This window comes from Hordeum vulgare, chromosome 3H, assembly GCF_904849725.1.
Source record: "Hordeum vulgare subsp. vulgare chromosome 3H, MorexV3_pseudomolecules_assembly, whole genome shotgun sequence".
Classification (NCBI taxonomy): Eukaryota; Viridiplantae; Streptophyta; class Magnoliopsida; order Poales; family Poaceae; genus Hordeum; species Hordeum vulgare.
The window spans coordinates 404999375-405014905 of NC_058520.1; the positions used below are offsets into that span (position 1 = coordinate 404999375).

The following is a 15531-nucleotide window of genomic DNA, read 5'->3' on the forward strand; positions in this document are numbered from 1 at the left end:
CCAACTCCCAACTCCCCGCAAGGCACAAGGCAGTGCACTCCGGAGCGCGGACAAACAGGGCCAATCGAGCGGTGGAGGAGGAGAGGAGAGGAGAGGGGCCCGGATGAAGAGCTCCCCTGCCATGGACCCTGAGGCCGCGGTCGCCCGGGGCACCCCGCCGGAGAACACGGTATGCCCGCTGGAGTTACGTTTCTCGCGGTTCTTGACAACCTCGATCGCCTTGCCGCCCGTCGTCTTGGCTGAATGTGCGTTTTTTTCTTTTTCTGATGATGTTTGTCGCGCGTTCTTGGCTCTATGGCAGGAGGGGAGGCAGGGAGAGGGGAAGAAGTGGCTTCCGTGGCGGATGACCCTGAGCCTGGCGTACCAGAGCCTCGGGGTGGTGTACGGCGACCTGAGCACTACAGCACAACACCAACAGTCTTGGATGAATCGAGATCAAGTTGAATGAATGAATGAATGAAATGCTAGAAGAAGGGAGAAGATCAACGACAAGCTTCGGGTTTTGCAGAAGCTGGTGCCCAACGGAACCAAAGTGAGTCCATCCTCTTTTGCCTACTCTATGTATGAAGCAAACTCGTTTTCAAAAAATAAAAATCTAGGAAGCAAACTGAGCTGCAGATTGAGCTAGTTATTGGCATTAGTACTTTATGACTGCTGTGAAATTTCTTCGTAGGTGGATCTCAGCACTACGCTCGAGGAGGCAGTCCTCTACGTCAAGTTTTTGAAGCTACAGATCAAGGTAAGCCCAAATGACATGGTTGCATTAGGCATTTTATCCCCTAGGAACTCTGTGTGTGATCGTGATGTGTCTTACAAGAAATTTTGTTCATGATTTCATGGTGATGAATTCTGTAATAGTTTGCTGCTGTAATACCTACTTTTCTGTAGATTGGGTCTTATTTAAACTGAACATGAGAATTCTACTGTGTTATTATATCCTCGCACTACGGTACTAGTATTAGAATTGTGCTGACTGAATAATATCTCGAATAGAACATGAGTTACGCTGCATTATTTAGTCCCTAAATTAATACAGAAGAAAGAAGGACTTGAATTTATGCTAGTACTCCTACCAAAGTTTGTATTCCTGTTTTTGTTATCGTTCTGGGCCAGTCGGTGCCTGCTGAAGCTTACTGAATGTATCTCTTGTTCTGGACCAGTTTTGGTTTAGTAAAGCAAAAAAAAATGTATAGAGCAGCACACATTTGTTCCTTAGTCGTCACCACTCACATTTTCTCAACAAACCTTATGATATTGCAAGTGTCTAATATGCATCTCGGGGGACCTGTTCCTGCAACCAATTTCGAACAAGTATGTGTAGTCACCAATTAAGTTTGTCTATGGGATTTATTTATTTTTGGGCACCTCGCCTGGAATCTTCGATTGTATGTGCGTGTATCCACCATAGTTGGAAATGAACTTCTACGAAATTGGCGCAGGTTGTGATGACCTATCCGGACTGGGCCGTAGAGCCGAGCCACTCAGGAGTAGCAGGGCTGCGCGTGGAAAAGGTATCATCGCTTCAACACATCTGCTCACAATGTGTGCGTTCCTCTGTTGATGATATGTATATAATCGACAAGAATTCGTTGCCACTGTGTTGTATGTATTCCTTTGTCCAGATGATTGGGCAGTGGGAGTTGTGCATAGTAGCATACAATATTTTTCCTTTTCCTAATCCATCGCAAGGAGCTTCATATTAAGTTTGTTGTTAGCTTCCCCAGGAAAAAAAGTTTGTTGTTAGCTGTAGCCTGCTTCAAGTGTGTACAGATTCATGTATCAAGTTTCTTCAGATGTTCACAGACTACTGGATGTAGATTTCTTACCAAGTGATCATCTTGGTAAGCTACCAACAAAAATTGCAATCAAGGATGTAGATTTCTTAATACTCATCATGTTATAATACTCCTAGCTTTTCCACTTTGAAGACATTTCATAAAACCGGGCCTTAACCACTTTGGATGTGGGTTTATGCCATTTCTGTTTGGTAGGAGTTTGTTAGCTATATGCACTAAAATTATGTCAGCTGGCGACGCCTCTGCATTATCGTCGACTGAATTAGGGGATCAGCATGCGACGATTCTAGCGTTAGCATTGGGCATGCGCTGGTTCAGACTTAGGAGAGGTTCAGACTGCAGTGCGGTTTAGACTTAGGAGAGGTTCAGACTGCGGTGCTACACAACTGCGTCACCAGCCCTTCTGCAGGTATGCAAGCTCATCCTCTTCTCTTATTTCATACTGATGCATAGGAGAGGTACCAATCTGGAGATTGGTTTCTCGATCAAGGGAATGACTAGAACCTCTATTTTGGGAGTGATGACTTCCAGATTTACCTTTTTTATGTTAACTGTATGGGATATTGACCCAAATTTCCATAAATATACACTTGCTATGTTAACTGTATAGTGTTGACCCAAAGTTGGAAACTTTTCTTAGTCGTATGTTGGATGGCCAGATCTATGAAAACTTGCATATTCACCTTTGCTATTTGGAGTGAATTTTTTTCTGTAGAAGTTATATGGTTTACACTTTATACCCTTATTCTCAAAAAAAATTCTCTTGTAATTGCAGGTGGGGAATGAACCAGAGTCACACCTTGATGTTCTGGGAAGAATTTTGCTATTTCATCTCTAAAAAGGTATCTAAAGTTGCTATTTCATCTCTAAAAAGGTATCTAAATTTCCTGGTTAAAAATTGTATCTTGTGCAACAAACCTAACTTGAAGCATCATTTTGTCTTTTCAGTCCGAAAGCGCAATTCATGAGTTATCTGACTCGGTTTGGTAAGTGACATGCATAAATTTTTGTTTCCTTGTGTATCTCATGATGATGCTTCGTAGATAGGTTATGGGGCTTGGCTTGAGAAGCAGCAAACAACTTGTTTCTGTAGATTATACTTTATATATGCCTACATGGTGTTAGATATAATAAACATACCGACTGCAAAGGATATTTATTCTATGTAATGTTGTTCCTTATTGTGCGTTGAATAATTTTTACATTCGATGTATTAGCTTGATGTGTTCTTCCTGTAGCTGCCTAAAGTTATTTACATGGTTCTCTGGTCTACTTAACAATATGATTGTTTTCTTTATTCTATATTTCTGCCTCACCAGGCCCATGGGTTATCTCTGCTTTATTTGTGTGTATGTCCATTTGTTTTTTTCCAAATTTTCTGAAATTTCACCATGAACATTTTCTTTTTTGCATTCCTGAGTATTCGCCAATTTAACCTTCATATTTGATGTTTGGTGGTGTATTAAGGTACTCATGGGTTTCTTTGATCTCACAAGATATAGTTTTTGCACAGGTGAAGTACGAAGCCAAGTATGAAGCTATGAAGCGTATGAACAAAGAGTAGCATATGTCTTGTAATAGTAGGCAGTAGTAGGCATATCTGGGTTGTGGTGTAGTGTAAAGATTGTAATAGACAAATTTAATGTTGGTTTGGATGAATTTCATTTGCTCCCTAGCCTGTTTAACATATTGATTTTGAATGTGATTTGAATACTTATGAAATGGCAACTTGACAAGGGGACCAAGTTATGATATTTATTTGACAAAATGTGAAATTTCTGACGTGTGGGACTAATTTTGAGATCAGCATGACATGTGGGACCAGTACAAAAATAAAATAGCCAAAAAAGAAAATCAGTAGAAAGTAAAAGGCCACAAACCAAAATTCAAAAATAAATAAATACTAATGTGGCTGTAAATAGGCTAAGGCCCAAAAAGAAGCCCAATAAGAAAAAGCCCCAAAAAATAAAACCAGCCCATGTGATCAATTGAAATGGGTTGGGCTGATTTCAACCACGACGTTTTGATTTCGTCGTTATTTTGCCACGTAGGACTGCCACGTAGGACTAGGTTTGATTGCCAACGATGATTTAGGATCGTCGTAAAGGTTACGACGATCCAGGAATTGTCGTAAAAGTTACCAAGATTTTAATCAAAACGTCGCTGCTGTTCTTTTCTGACGCTCCGTTTTCGATGCTTGGTTTTTCGTCGTGAGATCGTCGTAAATTAAAAACCGTGACGATGTAGCGACGAAAAAATAGCGTCGTGTATTAGCATATTCCTTGTAGTGGCAATGCAAGAATTTTGCAGAAGGGAGCATATCCGGCTTGACGTTTCTGCAGTTGCACACCCCCAATCTAATGGACAGGCGGAGAGGGCGAATCAAGAAATATTACGAGGAATCAAGCCCCGGCTTATGGTATCTCTGGAACGTACCGCGGGGTGTTCGGTTGAAGAACTACCCTTAGTTTTATGGAGCATCAGAACCACCCCAAATCGCTCTACGGGTTTTACTCCCTTTTTCCTGGTCTACGGGGCAGAGGCAGTATTGCCAAGTGACATCAGACACGATTCACCACGAGTCGCTGCTCATGTGGAACGGGACAACTCTAATGCCCCAAGTGTATAACCTTCCCCTTTTGGAACCTTCTTCATGTCGGTCCAACTTGTCATGGACATGAGATCTCAATGCATGTGATTTCATGTGATGTCACTTGTTATTCTTCCTTGCATGCATGCATGGCATATCATATCATGTCCATGTCCTTGTGATGTTGCATTGTGTTCTTATGAGTTGTTGTGATACCTTGTGTGATGGTGTGGTTTTATGATATGTGTGGTGTGGTGCAACTCTAGGAGTTTGCATGTGATAATAGGAATAGTGCATTGTGGCTTGCATGGGTTTCAAACTCCCTCTCCAATTATCTCTAGCTCAATTTCCACTTGTTTCTATCCTGTTTAAAAAATGCCCATGTGTTAGCATATTTTGTGCTGATTTTTGAGATGTGAAAATACTGTTTTAAAGGGTATTTCATCAGGTGCAAATATTCCCAAAACAGCCAATGGTAATGCTGTTTTGAAAGTATTTAGTTGCCCCAAATATATCTTTTCTATTTTATTTAAATTTCTCATAATTCCCTTAAGACGAGGGTATATTTGTTTAGATTTTATCCCCAGTACTTTTCCCTGTGCAATTCTTTTCTTCTATGGCTTTTCCTGTAAAAGGAAATGCTCCAGGTTTTTATTCTGTCTATATACCACCACAAGTGGGCTTCCTTCCCCCTCTGGCGGCCCACTCCTTCCTATCCCGTGCGCTAAGCCCAACTCTACGACCTCCCCTCTCCTTCAGACGGTGTGTGCACCCGCGCACCTCCTTTCCGTCAGCTTAGCCGAGAGAGAAGTTGCCGCCGTGAGGGACAAACGTCGAGGTTCCCCCATATATTGTGGACGTCCGTGCCTCCCCTCTTCTAGGTTTTCCCCTCTCTCCCATCCACCGCCGCCACCTCCATTCCCCATCTCTCTTTCTCCCCATCCCGATAAGTTCTGTAGTTGCAGCAGAGAGAGAGAGAGCAGCCCCACCGGCGTCTACCGCCGCGTCCACCGTTGAGCGGTGCAGCCACCATGTCCAGGGACACGGGGAGGTGCCCGCGCCCCATTCCCAACCTCGGTGAGGCCGGGGAATGTCCTCCTCGATGAGCAGCTCCTCGTCTACTTCGTGTTCCCGGCGAACCCCCTGTACCTCTACGTCGGCCTGCAGCAGATCTTCTCCAGCGCGTCTTCTTCCCCTCCAGCTTCTTCCCCTTCGGTTCGACGCCCTCTCTTCCTCCCTAGGTGAACCGATCACCTCCTCCTCCCTTCTTCCTCGATGGATCCAGCTAGACGTAGTAGATGCGCGTCCCTGTCCCGAGCTGCAGTAGTTGTTGCGCGTGCGTGTAGGTTGCGTGAGGTGTGTTGTGTAGTAGCAGTAGCATGGTGTGGGATAGCACCGCGCTGCAGTGGTGTAGTCGCCGTAGTGGCAACCCCCTTCGTGGCGCAGCAGGAGCAGCAGTCAGCCCCAGCGTCCTTCCTGTAGCCGGCGAGTCTGCTTGCCAAGCAGAGCACCAGGTGCTCGGGCTATTTACCTTGTTTAAGTCCTCCCTTCTGTCAGTAGCCATATCGTAGCGTAGTTGTTGATGTGTGTGTGTGTGTTCTCGACAGGTGCAGGGTTCGACTCCCAGTAGGAGCACCTCCCCTTTTTGTTTTCTTTTCCTGTTTCGACAGTAGAGTAGCAGCTGCAGAGTAGATACCTGGATAGCTTCCCCTTCTCTGTCGAAGCAATGACAGTAGCAGGGTGGCAATAGCAGCAGTGCAGTTTCACAAGGGCTTGGGTTCGAACCCCCCAAGCAGGTTATCCTTTTTCCCTGTTACATTTTTTGCTGTGTATCTCTTTTGTTGCTAGCAACAGTGGTTGCAGGTGCATGTGAATCAGGATATATAAGGCGAGTGTTTCATTTTTTTGTCGAGTCCTTGTTTGCTTCATGTGAAGATTACATGTTGGTGCAGATTTGTGTAGTGTGTGTTTGTGTAGGTGATGGTGTTGTGATGTGTGTGTGTGGTAGCACACATGCAAGTGGTGCTTTGTGGTAGATGTGTGTGTATGCATCTCACACACATGAACAAGAGTTCATGTGCATGAGTGTGGTGCAAGCACCAAGGGTGATATGCTTGTGCAACTTGTGTGTATGTGGTCTAAATAGTTGATGTGTGTGTGTGTGGGTTTCCCCCCTCAACCACCTTGTGTTTGTGTAGGTGATCATGAGCATGTTAGTTGTGAGGCTTATGTGTGTGTGTGTAGTTGTGTGGGTGTATGTGGGTTCACCCCACCTACTAAAGCAAGGTGCACCAACACATGTCCATATGTGTGAGTGTGTACCCTTCCTTGTGAGTATGTATATGTTCATGGTGTAGGTGATGAGCTAGTGGAATCACATGTGATGATGCCTATTCATCTCTATGAGATTCTATGTAGTTTTCTTTCCTAGTTTGTGCTCACTTGTTCCAAGTAAGTGCATATGTATTTTATATGCTTTTTGGGTAGAATCATCCCAGGAATCCATTGTTGAGATCAGTTTTGCCATTGGAACATTTTCTGGAGATGACATATTTCAGTTTTGTTCTATGTTTAGAGCTTGGTTCCATGAGATGTGGTGTGCCCAAGGGTTTGATTCTTGGTTGTGGTAATAGAGGGTGACCCCCTCTACCACATGTTGGTTTCATTTCATGTTTAGGAATCCAAATGTGCAAGTTGTGCCCAATCAAAATAGGCATGTGGCTGAAATTCCAGATTAGTGAAAATCTAAGATTTTCACTAAGTTTGAGAATCTGTTTATATTTTCTTCTCCTGTTGATGAGCTTGTGCAGGTGAATGTGTTGTGATTTAGCCTTAGCTGTCAACTGGAAAGTTGAAGCTTATATGTTTTCTAGATCCCTATAAATTTTCATTCCATTTGGAGTCCTGTAGATATTGTTTTGGCTGCTGTCAAAATGCTTCAGAGCATAAACAGATAGTGAGAATCTGGAATTTTCACTAAGTCCCTGAAATCTGATATTTTTGGGCAAGTTTGCAGCTGTGTAACTCTCTGTGTTTAACTCCTTTGTGTGAGATTTTTGCTTGTGCTTGTAATAATCTTGGATAGCTGCAGCCACATATCTTATTTGGCATGTTTAGGTGGCTGTAGGTGCTTTGCATGTAGCTCACAAAGTGCTATGATGCACATTATGGCAGATTGTGTAGTTTTGGTATTTTGATGTTTGTGAGTGCATAGTTGATGGTGTGGTGATATTCTTTGCACCACCCCATCCATGTTGGTTTGTTTTATGTCTTGGCTACCTGGAAATAAAAGAGTTGAGCCATGGGAGTGTGTGGTGATGAATTTGACACGTAGGGCTTCATTTCTTGTTTCGTTGATTCCCGTTGATCCGTAGCTCCGTTTGTAATGTTCTGTATATGGTTTTGCATCGTTTTCACGAGACGCATCTGATCATGTCATTCTCATGCATGTCAATATAGATTAGGATGCAGTTCTGTCCAGGAACATGTAATTACTTCACATGCTTGTGCTAGTGATAGAAATAGTGATGCATGCTCACATTCATCTCATGCATCATGTGCTTGTTGCATCTTGAGGTGCTGTTGTTCATTGGATGTTATTCTTATGTTGGGTAGCACCGGGTTCGGAGAACGAGTACGTGGATTCGGGAGAGTACGTGCAGGACGATCAAGAACACTTCCAAGCTGAGGATATCACAGGCAAGATAATATGACCTTGATTCCATCTCTAGACTTGTTATGCTAGATTACGTTTCTTCCATCATATGCTCGCTGCCTACCACTGAAATAATTGCCTCCTGAATTGCCATGAAACCCAAACACTTATCCCTTCCTAACAAATCTTGAATGGCTAAGTAGGCTTTGCTCAGCTACTAGTGTTAGCGTTGCTAGATGCAGGTGCTTTGCCTCATGTGATAACATGAGCTTGATATCATTATCTTAATTCTGTTATTTATTTCATGCACCTATATACTTGGTAAATAACGGAAGGCCTAGCCTTTTGCCGAATGTTTTGTTCCGTTATTGCCGCCTTAGTTACCGGCTACCGGTGTTTGATTCCATGTTGATCGCTCCTAACACGTTCGGGGTTGTTATGGGGACCCCCTCGATAAATCACGTAGTGATAAGACTTGTCCGGCAGGACCCAACATTGGTGTTAATTTTCTAATCACTTAATAATAATCTGCATAGGGAATAGCTACCGCGAGGAATTTAATCAACAACCCGGGCCAGTGCTCCTCACGAGTGTTGGTCCAACCCAGAGCCGCTTATTACGCTCCCCGGGGCAACTCGGTGTTTTGGCGTGGTAACCATCGCTCATCCGGCGTGTCCTGAGACTGAGATACGCGGCTCCTATCAGGGTCGTCGAAACGTCAGGAGGTCCTGCTAGTCTTGTCTTACCTTAGCGATATATCTTGCATATAGGAATCCTGGTGAAGCTTTGGTTCTCCCCAGAGTTGAGGTTTTCCTCTAAGGAATCCGACGAGATCACGAGATTTGTGATAGAGGATTACTTTGCGGCCCGTGTACGTTTGTGATGGACTAGTTGGAGCACCCCTGCAGGGTTTAATCTTTCGGAAAGTCGTGCCCGCGGTTATGTGGCAACTTGGAATATTCGTTAACATCCAGTAATAGATAACTTAATCATAAGATAAAAAATTGCCAACTATGTGCGTAATCGTGAAGGTCCCCGTCAAAGATCTCTCTTCGATCGGGAACATGGTGGGGTTATGTTTGACGTAGGTAGGTGTTCAGGATCACTTAGTGATCAGTTGTTCATCGATCGCTAGCATAGACCACTTTCATTCTTGATCTACGTAAGTTAGCCACCATATTAAGCTTAGATGCTGCAACCTAAATACTCCACCTATCCAACCTAATAACTTGACAAGTTCTGGCACCGAGGTCATAGATTGTTGAGTCCCCGTGGCTCACAGATTCCTTCACAACACCAACAGGTTCAGGTACCCTCGAGACAGCTGATCCCGACGGCACGCAACTGGCGTGGCAGTACGATGAGGAGAACGACCGCATGTACATGAACTATCCAGAAGATTGAGGCGAGGTCGTGATCGTGGTCCAACATGCAGGGTAGCATAGTCATTTCCCTTGTTTTGTAGTCCTTAGCGGAACTACCTTGTTTGGATGCATGATGTAACTCTGAGATATTTATGAGATGACAGTTGAATCCCTTATTGTCATTCCTCCATTAATTATGTATGTGCTATGTTACCATGTTTGCGAAACGCTTAGATGTGCTTCTTTCCAATTCGGGCCTCGATCCCCATATCGGAAAGGACCGCATCCTAGTCGTTACAAGTTGGTAGCAGAGCCTTACGACCATAGGAGCCTTTGTGTGATCGTACTTGGCCAAGTCGAGTCTAGTAGAATGTTTTGAGTCTTAGTTATATCGGAGAGTAGGATTCTTTTTTCTCCTCTTCCATGCTCTGGTGAGGTTCCCGACTTAGGAAATCTTAATTCTACTCCTTTTCTCGCTCAAATTTTTTTTAGGATCATGCAGGTATTTGTGAAATCTATATGATTTCGATGTGACGGAGTTCTGTCTTGGTGCCTCCTGTCTGCCTTGATTTCTTCCGGGGAGTTGAGCTCCAGGGGATTCCTGCGCACAGCGCCATCATTCAGATTTCTGAGTATCTAAGAACGAAGGATGTTCGTTATTGCTTCAATACTAGTAGTGGCGAGATAACCCCGATGTCCCCAATACTGGTGCAGATTATTCGGGAGTACTGCCATACTTGGTATCGTTGTGATCACGAGGGTCCGTTGTAGATGGAGGTCCGAGATGCTGGTTGTGTGTTGACGGATGTGATACAGGTGACGGGTTGGTATAGGAGTTGTGTGATATTACTCCTTGTATCCGTGTACCAGATTGCATGACCAGTTATTTCGGGAATTCATAGGTGGGATACCAAGTAGTATCTTATAGGACTACCTTCCTACAGATGCATGATTGAGGTTGGGATTCGATGTTCAGTGGGTGTGTTTGTTCACGGTTGTCTTACAGCGGTTCTCATTGTGTCTTAAAGAGACCTTGTAGCTCGCTACGACTCGGGGATACTTCGTATGTCGTGTGCACTACCTTGCACAGGATGGCTACTGTAAATTCGAGCCCGTGCGATCTTATCCACGAAGATATCGGATGAAATATCGATCATATGTTTGTTTCGAGAAATTCTAGCTCATACTTGTTTGCAGTGGTCTTAATCAGAATTTTGTCGACCGTCACTTTGAGGAAGCATTCTTACTATTTTGTTCGAGTGCAATTGCTATATTCCTGTTCAGATATTCCTGTCATTTTGATTCAGCTATATCTTCAATATATTCTGTGGCTAATGTGTTGTCCGTCTTCAGGATGGCTCCCCCAATGCGTCAGAACCCAGGGCGTGAGGATGTGCCGCCACCACCTCCTCCTCCGGAGAATCCTCCGCCGCCGCCACCTCCTCCTGCTTAGGCGTGGCAAGCGGTGATGGCTGCTACTAATGCAAACACCCAGATGCTACTACAGTTGTTGCAAGAGAGAGCTAATCACCAGCAAGGCAATTTCCAGCATGGTGGCAATTAGTTTGCTAATCTGAGTCAGTTCCTATCGAATTAGACAAAGACTTTCACTTCCTGTGACCAGCCATTTGATGTCGAGGTTTGGATCCGTGATATGAACAAGCATTTCGAGTGTAACAATGTTCGTCCTGAGGATTTTGTCAAATTTGCAACATTCTAGTTGAAGGGGCAAGCTTCAATTTGGTGGCAACAGTTGAAGGAGACCAGAGGTGCTAGAGTGATCACTTGGGATGAGTTCTGCCGTGACTTCAGGTCCCACTACATTCCTTCCAGCTTCGTGGTGGAAATGTGTGAGAACTTCAGGCGCTTGAAGCAGGGTGGCAATTCCGTGTACAAGTACAATGTTGAGTTCCACGAGCTAGCCCGATACGCCTTGCAGGATATCCCTCATCAGAAGAGCAAGATTTATCAGTTCAGAGGTGGCTTGAAAGAAGATTTGCAGTTAGCTCTTGCTTTGCACGATCCTGAGGAGTTCGACAAGTTCTACAACTTAGCTCTCAGGGCAGAGGCAGCCTTGCTCAGGGTGGAGAATTCTAAGAAGCGCTTCAGAGATTCCAGCTCTTCCTCTACTCAGGTGGTTCAGAAGCAACAGAAGTTTTGGGTGTCTCCTCCTCCTCCTTGGCACTCACAGCAGCTCAAGCATTCTGGTGGCCGTGGTTCTTCCCAACCACCCAACCCTGTCTTCCAGCAGAGATTCTAGCATCAGAATCAAGGGCCTCCTCAAACTTAGTACCGGCAGCCAGCAGAGGTTACTTGTCACAACTGTGGTCAGAAGGGTCATTATGCCAACAAGTGCACTTCTCAGCTCCGACTGCCGCCTCCTCCAAGCAAACCTCGAAGTAATGCTTTTGTCAAGTTCAACATGTGTAACATCCCAAAATTTTAAATTTTGGAATGTTAATATAATTATTAGATTGATTGTTTGTTTGTTTGAGTGATTGAAACTTGAGTGAAATTTATAACTTTTTAAAACTTTTGAATGAGAGGGAATAAAATGACTTTCCCATTTTTCTTTTGAGTTCAAATTCATCCATTTAAAATCAGTGAGAGAAGATAACATGACTTCTTCAACTATAAAGAATTTGGATGAATGTGGCACTTGAATTTTCCTTTGGTTTTTGATTTGAATTTTTATTTTATTTTTGGCACAAGATTTCAACCACAAAATATTTCCTCACAATATACTTGCCAAGCAAGAAAGAGAGGAGGTAACATGACACCCCCCAAAAAATAAAAGTCAGAAGAAAAATAGTGCTAAAAATTTTAAAGAGAAAATTTGGATTTTATTGGATTTTAAAATAAATAAATTTTTATAAAGTTTTTATTTTGTGAAAAATAAAATATTGATGTTGTAAGAAATTTTATTCTGAAAATTTTGATATATAATATGTCTATATAAAATATTTTATTGTTTCATGTTTTAAAAAAAACAAATTTCAAAAAAAGGCTCACAAGGCCAACCAGCCAGCCAGCAATGTGTGCACGCCCTGCGTGGGTGGCCGGCCGAAAAATGGCCCATGCGGACTCTTTTTCTCCTCTTTACGTATATGTTTAGTCCCACATCGCCTACCTATGGACCATTAGACCTTCTTTCCACCTATAAATATAGACCCATAGGAGCATCCAAAAATCATCTATTTCGGGTTAAATCAATCTTTTGGTTTGACTAGGTTTATTAAATAAAAATATTCTTCTCTCTTCGGCGGGATTTCTCGAAGTCGTCTCCTCATTGGAATTAATTCTTACTGTGCATTCTAAAGGTATTTCTCTTCGTATTTTTTTATACTCCCGTAGTTTATTATTTCTAAATTAGTATTCCTACACTAGTATACGGTAGAGTAATTAGATATATTAATTAGTCTTCGTATTTACACATTAGTACTAGAATTCTTTTAGACATAGCACTTTTCTTCCATAAAACAGCTTGGCCCTGATTTTTCAAATAGCCATAATTTTTTACTCGTTTATCCGAATTAGATGAAACCAACGCATAGAGTTTCGTCTTAATCCCACCTATCCGATGAACCTATCGTATCAACTTTTTGAAATTTCCAAATTTCGAAATTTGTTCACACTGGTATTCAAACTTCTTTTGATCATATCTTTTTATCCGTAGCTCTGTTTTAGATGAATCCAATTGCGTCGGATTCGTATCAAAGTAATCTTCCCGTTTGTATCATTAGTTCTAAATTTTCAACTTATAATTTTGCTCATATCAGATTTATCTATTAGTGCCCAAAAGTGTTCACATCGTTCTAAGCAGATTCAATGTTATATTGAAGTATTTGTATCTTTTGATCCGCTATTTCAAATCTAGTAATTCTTTTTTCTGCACGCTCATATTGATCTCCTATATCCAGTAGCATCATTAGTTTCGACCTTTGAACCTTACAAATTTGAGAGATTCAAATTTGTATTCGAACATTCATTTGATCTTATCTTGCAAATCGTACCACCTTTTCAATTGATTCCTTTTACCCCTAAACACTCATGTCATATATTTTTGTACGTAACCATCGTACTTCAGTTCAACTTCTCTTGACCTTTTGAATGCAAATTCAATTCATACTTCAATTCCCTATAACTAGTGTTGTAGTGCTCCATTTCAAGAAATTCTTTCTACAAATAAATTCGTATGTCTTATACTATTTGTCAAATAACATTCATGTTGTTCTCCCAATATTTTTGATCATCTCCCATAGTGTATGCAAGCAAGCTTATATAGCGATAGTTGATCATCCTTTGACTCTTTTGAGTTGACCCCTTTCACCTTTCCTTTACAACACACTTAGAACCTATTTTTTTATTAAACCTTAGTATGTTGTTATTGTGCACAAAGATATGTTTTGTTCTTATGTTCTTTTGGTTCTTCCTTTTGGCATGGATGTTTATTGAATGCTATTCGTTTACGATAGATTGCTCGGAGTGCGACGAGTAGAATTATTAGGATTTTGAGAGCGACTATCTTCATCAAGTAATACCACGCAAGTCATCTTGATGATACTATCGCCTATGTTTTCTATGCATGGTAGTTTCACCTTTCTTTGCCCAATTGCATGCTGAGTAGGTACTTGGAAATTATAGTTATAGGTTGTCATGTGGTAGGCACACAACAACCCCGATACTTGGCCCGGGACGACAAATTTCATATAGCTATGCTTGAGTAGATGGGATTCTGGTTGAGTGCATAACACGAGTGATGTGAGCATAATTAAATAACCAAGACCGGTTAAGTCAATATTTTCAAGAACTCGTGAAGCAATGCAACTCTGGGTGAAGGACGGTTTGACGGGCTCCCTGGAGAAACCAGTGGACGACCCCGGGATGCTTGGAGACGTGCCATGACATCTTGCGGAAAGCTTCACCCAGGCTCGAAGAGACGGACGGAGGCTTCAAGACCCAAGACTTACCTGCACAGCCACAGGTCATTATGGGCTCTGGCTTGGTTGGACAACGCGGCGACTCTGGACAGGCGGTGCTAGCAGATGTAGAAGAACGGTAGGATTGGATGGGCACCGACAGGGGATCAGAGGGACCCGTTGAAAGACCATGTTTTGATCATCCGGTCTTCAAACACCCTGAAGTGCGAGGACATACCCGGAGGCGATCAAATCTTGTGGGGAACGTGTGCAAAACTCTCCAGAGTGCCCAAACCTAATCGATTAGCCGTGTCCACGGTCATGGACAACTTGAGCCGAAGGCATTGAAATTTTCCTGAAGTCTCAACACAATTTAATAATGATGTGGGAATTATCAACAAATCGGGTATGAGAATTGGTTGGCGGAACCATCTCGTTAACAACAAACAATGTCGTAATATTTTGCTTCCAGCCCTCTCTTGATGTAGGAGAAAACTTTGCTTTTCGCTAAAAACTTACAGCCCCACCTGCCATATATGCATATAGTATAGATGATATTTTACCCCTCTCTTTTGTGACTTGCCGGCATATTCAATATGCTGACCTACACGGCTACAACATCTTATGTTGTAGATATTTTCCTCGACGAGTAAGAGTACGATTCAGGGTTATGGTCCGCACTCAACCTGTCGTTGGTGTTATTTGGGACTCCACCCCCTTGACTGTTTTCGCTGAGATATTTAAGGTATATATCAGTTTTACACTATTTACATGTGATTGCACTTTGATATATACATTGATATACTGTGTGTGCCAGCATACTGATCCAGGGATGGCACAGATACACGGAGGCTTGACTAGTTTTGAGTCGGGTCGCTACAGAAATGGTATCAGAGAACATGTTGACTGTAGGACGTGACCCTAGAAACTGGAAACTTCTTAGGATAAGATCTCTCAAAAATCTTATTTTCGAGAACACCTTTCACTGCTCATCTCTTTTGATTTCATCAAATATTCTCTCTGACCTCAAATATTTATACAATCCCCTTACCCCTTTGACCTCATGAAGAATCAACGGAGTTCTACTTCATAGTAAAGAGGATTTCACCACGCGTTTGAAGAATTGAAGCTACACCAACACAAGACTCTCAAGACCCGAAGAACTAGATGATCCTGAAGTGTTCGAATAATTATATGACCATTAGAA

At 42.6% G+C, this 15531-nt stretch overlaps 1 long non-coding RNA gene across 1 annotated transcript; it reads left to right on the top strand.

Moving 5' to 3' along the window:
- The first annotated feature begins 474 nt into the window (after nt 1-474).
- Nucleotides 475-1867, top strand: LOC123440051. Its single transcript, XR_006630264.1, has 3 exons — nt 475-532; nt 674-739; nt 1440-1867. It is a non-coding gene; the product is annotated as an uncharacterized LOC123440051 (long non-coding RNA).
- The last annotated feature ends 13664 nt before the right edge of the window (nt 1868-15531 follow it).